At 51.9% G+C, this 8,961-nt stretch overlaps 1 long non-coding RNA gene across 1 annotated transcript; it reads right to left on the bottom strand.

Moving 5' to 3' along the window:
• Positions 1-2,422: 2,422 nt before the first annotated feature.
• LOC133341162 (uncharacterized) lies at positions 2,423-5,841 on the bottom strand. Its single transcript, XR_009755018.1, has 3 exons — positions 5,666-5,841; positions 4,295-4,592; positions 2,423-2,524 (listed from the first exon to the last, which is right to left on the bottom strand). It is a non-coding gene; the product is annotated as an uncharacterized LOC133341162 (long non-coding RNA).
• Positions 5,842-8,961: the final 3,120 nt, after the last annotated feature.

The following is an 8,961-nucleotide window of genomic DNA, read 5'->3' as shown; positions in this document are numbered from 1 at the left end:
GTTCCCCATCCCTGCAGTAGAGGATGGTGGTTGGCACGGGCCCTGGTGCAATAAATTAAATGTAGCCCCTCCTCTCTACCTGCCCCCCCCCCCACCTTCATAGTCTGGACCCCCCCCCCCCCACACCATCCGGCCCGTGGGTCCCGGTGCAGTTGCACTGCCTGCGCACGCAGATTAATCGCTCGGTACGAATAAGGCATCTAAGAGCTTGTACTGTATTTCATTTTAGGAATGATCAGAGGCGTCTAAAACCCTCACCTCTTCTTTACCTTCGTACAAAAAACACACGAATATAAAAAAAACCCTCAACACATTCGTCAATCACACTGTGTGGCCTTAAAAATAAAACAATATATAATCGATGACTTTGTCGGGAAATTAGTCTTCGTCGAAAGCAAGCACATGTACTGCGCTATGGTCCTTCTGTGAAGAAGGGCCATTACCCAAAACGTCGCGTATTTTTTTTCCTTTTAAGGCCACGCAGTGTTATTGACGACGGTGTTTTGTTACAATTAGTATTCGTGCGCCACTGCCAACGCAGCAGTAAAATCACCAAATACCGTGATGTGATTACACAATTATAGTAGTACGGGTACTGTGCAGTCATTTCCATCGATCACGAAGTCTGTCTGTGTGCTGCACGGCGGGAGGTGGAACAATTCTCTCCCCCCTCCTACCTCCCCCACCCCCCATTGGATTTCATGTCGTGGTCCACATTCGCTATTAGATTAAATCATCGATTTAAAAAAAATCTCCTTTCAAACGAATTTGTTTCACTGTGTTTGACACTGGGAAGCCCAATATTATTGCCGTGGCTCGAGACAAACAATGAATCACATGATGCACGCGCATTCTACATTGGCACGGTTATAAAGGCTTCACGAATAGTGCTGAAATTATGGCTCAGTCGGTAGAGGTTAATGAGTTCAAATCCCAACCGTGTGGTCGTAAATTGAGTTCCATTATCACCATCATTGTGACCATCATCCTTTCCGGGTCGGTAAACTTAGCACCACGTTGTGAGGCCGTTGTTACACGGCTTTGGGAAGTCAACAGTAATACGGTTGTTGCTGGTTGTGTTGAGACACAGACACGTCCATCGGAACATCGGGATGTGTCATTTCCACCGCTGGATAGATACTCCCATGGGATGCGATGCCCATCCAATATTCTTTGAGCATTAAGACACGTGCATTGTCCACTGCGTGTGTGTGTTTGTGTGTATGTATGTTGAGTCGGTGTCCTTTGTTTAGTTGGTCGGTGGTGGCTATGACCGTGACCTCTGACCCGGAACTGTTCATGCGAGGGTTCGTGGATCACGAGACAAATGTGAAACTCCCTTCCCGTGAGCGTCGAGGAGATTTCATACCCTTGTTCGCCAGGAAAACACAGAATATTTTTTCATGTGTATGGGATACAGTGTTGCCCCCTCGCACCCTCGAGTTGCTGGGAATCCCCCCCCCTAGTTGCTGGCGTTATAGTTGGAGTCGGGGTGCGGGTGCATGGCACGTGGCCGAGATGGAGGCTCCAGGTTTAATGATGATTTTTAATACACATGTCCACCCATACAATCCTTACTGAGACTCCAGATTCTTATTCATGAGGGTCCTGATAAGTTGTTTGCAGTCGTGGCAACCATTGCCATTGCGTTTCCCAATCAAGACATTTGCGGTGTAAGATTTTGTCAAAAAATTGCCAAATGTGGACCACGACGCCGGCACGGAATGACCTACTCGTTCCGAATGGCGTCATGGGATCCACAACATCCGCCAGTGAGGTTGATACACCCGCAGTATTAACCAGGCCGGCCTCGCGGATTCGAACCGCGAGACTCTGCAACAGGCGGCGATAATGTCCACTGTTGATGATGATGGTGGCGGCGATGCTTCGGGTTCATGGCGCCCGTCCACGAATGCTAATCCTCCTAGGGATGCTGCTGCTGCTTCTGCTGTCGCTTCTGACAACGACGGTGATGGTGACGAGGGATAACGATGGAGTCACGAGGCCGTGTTGTAGATGTAGACGAAGATGATGACGAGGAGGTTCAGCACCGTCGCCGTTATCCCGATGGCCGCGAGCACCGACTCCTCCCTTTCGTCCCGTTGATCCGCCACGAAAGCAGCCACCGCGTCCGGCGAGAAGACCGGCTCCATGCTCCGCGCTCCCCTCCCCCTGCTCCCTCTCTCGCCTCTGCTCCCTCCTTCTGTTCTCAGGCCTCTGCTCCCTCCCTCTGCCCAAACTCCTCCCTTCGCCCCCCTGCTCCCTCCCCTGTTCCCTCGCTCTGCTCCCACTCTCGCCTCTGCTGCCTCCCCCCTTGCTGCCAGCCCTGCCTCCTGTTCTCACCCTCCACTATACTCGGTACTCTGTTCCCACCCTATTCTCTGCTCCCACCCTGTCTCTGATTCCACCGGACCCCCTGCTCCCTGCCCCTGCTTCCACCCTGTCTACTGCTTCCACCGACTGCTCCAACCGTATTTTCTGCTCCCACCCTCCTCCTATTCCAACCCTCAATGAATTCCACGGGCTGCGAGAAATGGACACGCGGAGGGAGGAGGAAAGAGTGAGTGAGGGCTGGGTGAGTGGGGGGGGGGGCTGGGTGAGTGGGGGCTGGGTGAGTGGGGGCTGATCAGATCATAAACATCATCATCTACATCATCAGTCATGCTCACTCCACTGCTGGACTTAAGCTCTCCTCACACAATAGCCATTAATCACGGTCATTCAATTCTACAATCCATCATCATTATAATCATCAGGCACGGTCCACCAACTGCTGGATAAACGTCTCATCACGCCGTCACCATGCCTGATAGTCCTGTGATGCTACAATAAATCGTCATCATCAGCCGTGGTCTATCCACTTTTGGGTGAAAGAGTACTTAATTAATATCCCAAGCAGTGCAATGACGATAACAATCCATCATCATCATCTGCATCATCACCAACGTTATCTCCATGCAGTTCACAAAATGAGTACCACTTTCTGGGAAGTCAGCAGTGGTTGGCTTTTGGATGTCATGGCTCCGCCATGAGAATGTGGAATTTCTACCAATGTCTCAGCACGACAAAGATATAGTTTGAGTCAGGACACACTTTATGACTGACGCTATGAACCACAGAGAGTGTAAATATTAATTGATTAATATGAATACATTCTTAACCTCACGATAATATGAACGTATCAAATTACACGTGTCAGAATCGATGTTTTTTTCCGATTTGTAAATGTTGCATGTGGCGAGTCACCGTGGGTCGTCCGCTAAGTTCATTCACAAAAAAAATCGAATCTCGACAACCAAAGCGCCTCGTGGTTACATGGATAGTATCGACACCCCGCGCCCACAACACATCGGCTGGAAGAGGGGAGGAACGGTGGCGCCGCGATGAGGACATTGCACTATGAACCCGGTGACCTGAGTTCGATTTCCGGCCACGGAGAATGTATACATCAGTGGCGCAAGTGACATCTTAATCAGCATCCCAGCCTCACCAACCCGCACTGACCAGCGTGGTGAAGTATGGTGTAACAACTACCCCCCCCCCGCCCGTGAGCGACACGGCGTGGTGGAGATGCATCAATTCAGCAGCGGATTGACAACGTTCTCAAAAATACTGCATCTATGTCGTATGCACACAGTCTATTATATGCATCGCGACTGATGTAAAGTATGGCCATGGTCTAGAAGGGTTCGAAAGACAACGTGTACACAATTGCAGTCGAGTTCCACGATTGTAACAAAAAATAATCCAAACATTTTCGAATTTTGGTCGCCATAAAAATAATAATGACAGCCCCTGGGGTCGTTCGTTTCACTCTCCAGGGGGGTCAGCCTCAAGCCTCCACCGTTGGCCACATTTAAGCCTCGCGCCAGGCGCTGAATTAAAATCAAACAAATTATATTGTGACGCTGCTGCGTTGGCAGTAGCGCGCACAAAGCACAATTAACAACAACAACAACAAAAATCTACAAGTTAGGTGTCAATAACTCCGTTGACTTAACAAAAAGATGTGTATATATAATCGGCGACGATTCGAGCAACGACCCTCCTTCATATCACGTCAATATTGTTTGTAACGTTCTGACCCGCCGCCGTGAAGAAAGAGCTTCACAGCTCACCGGATTTCTCCAGTCTAAACAAAGGTTCTGATTCTGAATGAAGGGGCCGTTGCTACGATGAAGGACCATTGACCGAAACGTCGCCGATTGTTTTCTTCTAAGGCCGCGGTATTATTCACGAACGGTCCCTTATCAAGTTACACAATGCCCATCGTCCCGACGAGGGCAGTGCTCACCTCCAGAGATGTTCCTGCGATCCGTTATGACACCATACTCCACGTAGGTCCCGATTTGGGACGATGGGAGATGCTCTATCCACCGTTGCGCTGTCTTGACGTCGCCAAGGAAGTCACATCACATCGGCCGCGGTCGTGGATTTTTTGGTGGTGGCGGTGGTTGATGGTGGGTGACGCTCGCGATGGTGGTGATGGTAAAAGTAGTTCGTCTTGTGTGCAGGGAGATCGCTTTTCCTATGAGCACCGCTTCGCCTTAACAGCCTCACGCCGCTCAGCAGTCCAGGAGGAGACGCGTGGTCTGACACCACATCACACAACAACAACAATCAGCACATCACACAACAACCATCACACAACAACCACCACCACATCACACAACAACAACAATCAGCACATCACACAACAACCATCACACAACAACCACCACATAACACAAAACCACCAACACATCAGACAACAACAACCACGTCACACAAGAACAAACATCACATCACACAACAACCACATCATACAACAACAGCCACATCACACAACAATTACACAACATCAACAACCACATCACGTAACAGCAACCACATCACACAACAACAATAACCACACCACAACAACCACATGTTAGCGAGCACCTATTAAGGACACAGCATCCTTAATAGGTAGTGGATGATGTGGTACAACGCCAGATCGCCTTTGCCAAGTCAGTGATGTTACACGTATCCAACCGTGGCATAGCCCTACTTATTTAAGGCTGAGTAGACCTAGGGGAAGCCCAGCACCAGTTTAGATATCACTCGCCGCGGACAACAGCCGTGGCCTGGAAACGAACTCAGGTGACCGAGTTCAGACGGCAGCGCGCTAACCACTGTGCCAACCACACAACATTAACAGATATTCGCAGGCAAAGATTCCCCGTATAGCCTGTAACAGATTGATGGAGGCAAGTGCTGTTAGCGAGCACCTATCAAAGCCAGTACGGCACTCGAAGAGAAGTGTGGCCAGCACCACGCCCGGCAGCCTTTGTCTCCCCCAGTGGTGATGTTTACACACAGTACCAGGCACGGTTCACATAATCGTCACTGGCATTGGCCGTGAGCGGGAATCCAACTCGGGTTCGCAGTGCAGCGCGCTGACCGCGCGTGATTACCGCTCCCCTATTTATATACAAAAGACAAAGATCTCCCGTGTATAATCCTTAGCATACTGCGGGGGCAAGTGCACGCACAGCCACACGTGCACAGATACCCCCGCACATTCACGCGCACAATTACTCACGACATGAGCTCACACACATTCACACACGTGCGCACGCACACACACGTGCGCGCACACACACACACACGTGTGCACACACGCGAGCACCGAGTCGCCTGTCACCTTTCCCCGGGTCGTCCAACGCCTCCTCGCACCTCGTTTATGATGATGATGGTAGCGATGGTGGTGGTGATGATGATGATGGTAGCGATGGTGGTGGTGGTGGTGACGATGATGACGATGGTCCTGATGATGATGGTGGTGGCGTTGCGATCCGTCGTGGAATTTTCACGAATGGCTTCGGCTGAGGCGTGTTGTTGCGTGAGTGCGGGAGGTGGCCCCTTTGTGCGATGATGAATTAGGCATCGCTGTCCCGCGCGTGTACATCCTCCTCTCCGTGCGCGCGCGCGCGCGTGCACGCGCGCCAGTCTAGCGGTTAGCGCTGCGCTGCGCTATGGAACCCGACGGGCCACGAGATCGATCCTCGCTCGCCGGCCACCAACACCGGTGACGATTATCCGAACCGGTCCTGGGCCTCCCCTAGGTCGACTCAACCTCAAATGCGTACCCTGGTGCGGTGGTGTGTCAAACATCGGCACCCGGGAGACAAAGGCGGCCGAGCACAGCCCTCGTGTGTTGTGTCGTCGGTCTTTAACGTGGGATCCGCTATCTTGGGTGTCTTTGTTGTCTTTGTGTTTGATTTGCTTGACGAAGACCGGTAGCAGCGGTGTCAAGATCGGCTTCTGTGGAGGAGGTTTCGCGAACGACGCTCCTGGGCAGTCCGGAGGCATTCGCTCTCCAACAACAGCGGAGGGCGGAAGAGCGACGCTCACAACAACGAGCGGAGCGCCGGCGACTAAAACGCAGCAAGGTGGCACAGTGGGGAGCACAGTTGGTGCATCTGACAGTCATCGCGGCCAGACAACCCAAAATACCGGGACCTGTCCCGTGATCTCATGCCAGCGAACCTTCGACACTTCACGTTGCCTCAAAGTGCACCGAGCACTTGCTCCAACGGCAAGTTAAAGGCTATATGGGGGATCTTTGTATTGTGTGTGTATCGTTTCTCTCATATGAGTGTACGTAATAACCTCGTGTGTATGATAGAATATACTGGCGTGTACCTACAGCAGTATCATGTGTGTTTAATACTCCCACGTGTGTGCGAACATCCTTTGATTGATTAATATTCTTTATTTAACTACGCGAGAGGCCATTTGAGATGCATCATCATCCCCGTTGATTGATGTCCTTTATTTAACACGGGTGAGGGCTCCATTGAGATTCGGCGTGCCATTTCCTGCATCGTCTTTTGCTTTAACCTGAACGTGGACATCCAGAATAAGCACCTCAATGGAGACCCAAACATCGCTCATCCTGGCTTTTGCATTCCTCCTCCCCCTCCTCCTCGAAGACACAGATGTGACCATCAACAGCATCGGGACATCAACATTAGCCCGCTGCGCCCATCTCTTTCGTTCACGCAAAATTAAAGGCACAAGTCACAGTCGTGCGATTGTGGCCACGCAACCCAAACAATGGACCGTGACCACTGCAGTCTGCAAAGGGGGAGGGACAGCAAAACGACACCGACCCTTTTCGATTTAAAGCTTTCGTGACTGCAGAGATTCATCTTCTTGGTTCTTTCGGTAAAGTCACGTAGAATGGAAATAATAAAATAATAAAAATAAAACATCATAAAATAATTCTCACGACGTTTCGGCCACAACGCAAGCAGCCGTCCTCAGGTGGAGAGCAGGTCTGTCGAGACTCTTATTATTTCTATTCTACGTGACTTTACCGAAAGAACCAGGAAGACACCGACCCTCTCCCGATGCCCTCGTCGCGGCCAGCGGACCTCGACATTGGCATTAATAGCTCCTGAACATAGATGGGGCCACGTGGGGTGGGAGGGGGTGGGAGGGAGTGGGGGGGGGCGACGGCTGTTTAGACAGTGCTGCGTGTGATGGGTCTCGCGGGGGTTGTAGTGAATTGGCCTCGTTTATAATTTTCCACGAGAGCCAATTGTCAAACGTGCAAATTCACTCGGGGGGGCTGGGGATGGATGGGGGGGGGGTTTAAGGGGGCTCCCCCCCTCGCCCCCCCCCCCCCCCCCCGCTCATACACACCCCACCCCGGCTTTACGCTGCCTACTTTAATACCAAATCACAAAGCCACGTCACGACTTATTGATTAATCGATCAAAATCGATATATTCACCAACGACACGCGCGCGTGTCTGATCGTGCGGGTAGGAATCGATTGCACGTATGCGTACTGCAGTATTTCCGATTGATATTCGCATTGTGTATGTGACCGAATTGTGGGGTAAAAACAAATTCTGCAAGCAATGGATTCGCTTTATACTGCTGGGGGTGGGGGGGGCGACATGGCCGAAAGGTGCACAGTTTGAATCGGGAAGACCGCCCCGGTTATTACTGCAGGGCTGAATTCCCCGTAACGTTCTACGCCTCGTCACAAAGGGACGTGTTTTTTTAATGGCTGGCCATTGTGCGCAGCGCCGTGGTCCAAAGGTTTTCCTAAATTTGGCAAACTTACACCGCTATTTTTTAAAACTACATTTCGGGATAACGCGAAGCCGCAACATTCGTCCCGTACTGTGAAACCACACTGCAGATTGTGTCTGTGAAACGCAGCGTCACCTTCGGTCGTGAAAGCCCTTGCGCTAGACCGCAATACCTCGCCGATCTCGTCAAGGAGCATAAACCATCACCGCACAAACTCCGGTCATCCTTGCAGCAGCAGCGGCTTTTTGGCTGGCCATTGGACAAAGGCGGTCACCGCATCGCGCACCTTCAGATGCGCTTCTGCGGCCGTGGTTCCTCCTGGCTCCTCCGAGTCCGTGGTTCCTCCTGCCCACTCTGAGTCGCTGACCTTCTCTCGTTCTCTCTTCGAGACCGAGGAGCGAGCGCTGCATGACAGCGGCACAGCTTTACAAGCTGACATTATTATTGTTATTATTGTGACACCTTCCACTTGAACTTGGGTACCTCCCGAGCCACCCTGGAGAGCTGCCTTTAAATGGATGTGGGGGAGGGGGCATACAATTGAGTAATGGGGGGGCGGGGGTAGAGAGGGGGGGGGGGCTGTTCATTAGCGAGAGGCACCCTCCTCGGATCGGTGGTGCCCTGCGGGCCGGGCAAACCCACGCGACCCCGGGGAGCAGATGGCTCCTGCGTGTTCCCGGGAGGCGAGATCGCTCAGCGCCGGCGTACAGCCGCGTGACTGACGACTGGTGGATGCTGGAGAGAGGCGCCGAGCGAGACACGTGGAGAGACAATGGACGGGGGAAGGGGAGAGGTGGTGGACAGTTTTCCAGGGGTGGAGAGAGAGAGAGAAAACCAATGCGGAGAGACACGGAGAGATCGAGGCATGACGATGATGTATGTACGTAGCCA

This window comes from Lethenteron reissneri, chromosome 11, assembly GCF_015708825.2.
Source record: "Lethenteron reissneri isolate LAM-NWPU_2019-01 chromosome 11, ASM1570882v1, whole genome shotgun sequence".
NCBI lineage: Eukaryota > Metazoa > Chordata > Hyperoartia > Petromyzontiformes > Petromyzontidae > Lethenteron > Lethenteron reissneri.
This window is presented reverse-complemented; position numbering and strand designations above follow the sequence as displayed.